Source organism: Belonocnema kinseyi, chromosome 6 (genome assembly GCF_010883055.1).
Source record: "Belonocnema kinseyi isolate 2016_QV_RU_SX_M_011 chromosome 6, B_treatae_v1, whole genome shotgun sequence".
NCBI classification, from domain to species: Eukaryota; Metazoa; Arthropoda; class Insecta; order Hymenoptera; family Cynipidae; genus Belonocnema; species Belonocnema kinseyi.
This window is the reverse complement of record NC_046662.1, coordinates 117,636,632-117,638,241: the sequence shown is the minus strand read 5'-3', so window position 1 is coordinate 117,638,241 and position 1,610 is coordinate 117,636,632. Positions and strand designations below refer to the sequence as shown.

The following is a 1,610-nucleotide window of genomic DNA, read 5'->3' as shown; positions in this document are numbered from 1 at the left end:
CCGGACTCTGCACCGTCGATTGGAACGATTCATAAGTGGTTTACCGAGTTTCGTTGTGGCCGTACGAGCACAGTTGATGCTGAACGATTTGGGCGCCCAAAATAGGTCACTACACCAGAAAATGTCGAAAAAATCCATGATATGATGTTGAATGATCCCAAATTGAAATTGTGAGAGGTAGCTAATGCTGTAGGCATATCATTGGAACGTGTGTGTAATATCGTGCATTCAGTTTTGGGCATGAAGAAGCTCTGCGCGCGATGGGTGCCACGTTTGCTCACAGTGGACCAAAAACGAATTCGTGTGACAACTTCCCAGCAGAATTTGGCATTATTTTCGCGTAAACCGACCGAGTTTTTGCGCCGATTCATAACCATGGATGAAACCTGGATCCACTACTACACTCCTGAGTCAACGCAACAGGTAAAACAGTGGGTTCCACCGGGCCAAAGTGCTCCGAAGCGTCCAAAAACGCAACAATGGGTCGGGAAGGTTATGGCCTCCGTATTTTGGGATGCTCATGGCATAATATTCGTGGACTATCTTGAAAAAGGTAAAACCATAACCGGAGCATACTATTCATCATTATTGGACCGATTAAAAATCGAAATCGCCGAAAAACGACCGCATTTGAAGAAGAAAAAATCGCTTTATCATCACGACAATGCGCCTGTTCATTCATGCTTAGTTGCACAAGCAAAATTGCATGAAATCGGCTTCGAATTGGTTCCTCAGCCACCGTATTCACTAGACTTGGCCCCCAGCGACTATTACTTGTTCCCTAACCTGAAGAGATGGCTCACCGGTAAGCGTTTTTACTCAAATGAGGGGCTCATAGCTGAAACAGAGGCGTATTTTGGAGACCTTCCGATCGAGTACTTTTCTGACGGTATCAAAAAGTTAGAAAATCGTTGGACTCGCTGTATCGACCTAAAAGGAGAGTAGTTGAAAAATAAAACCGACTTTGGCCAAAAAAATGTCTCCGTGTTTCATTTTTCAGGGACTTATCAGACTGCCTAGTACATGCGTTCGAAGTGAATTCAGAGTAGAAAATAATAGGGATCTCACTTCTGGTCAAGCGATGGTAGCTTGTGCCCTGGCAGAAAATGTGTTTTGTCGGTTTGGTTGTCTTAAAATCATCCATACTGATCAAGGCAGTAACTTTCTTAGTCAAATCATGAGATTCTTCTGTCAAATCTTTAAGATCCAACAAATTAAACCCACTGCCCAGTGATCCCAGATCTGAAACGAGATGTGGTCCAATACTATGACATGGGGCTACGTCCATGTAAATATAGTAGGAGACGATATAAATGACTGGGTTTCACGCGCAACCCATTTCTCCTCTTCTGAATTTGAAAATTCGAAGGTGCACAATTGCCGGTCGGAACACTTCGGCGGTTCTATTTATATCTCTATCTGCTTTGAAATAAAATCTAGAGATTGGGATTTTAATATTTCCAGATTTCGATGCTGGGCTGGCGATTCTCGTGATTTGAATACTTCGTGCCCCTCTTTATATACGTATATTTTGAGGTTATGTTATTTCAAGTATAAAATATAAATTATATAAATATTAATACTATTATATGTATATAAATATATACATA

General features: G+C 41.6%; 1 protein-coding gene across 1 annotated transcript in view; it reads left to right on the top strand.

Annotated features, from left to right (window-relative positions):
* Window positions 1–1,610, top strand: part of LOC117175576 (GPI mannosyltransferase 4) — a 197,895-nt gene that overhangs the window by 444 nt on the left and 195,841 nt on the right. The window lies entirely within an intron of this gene.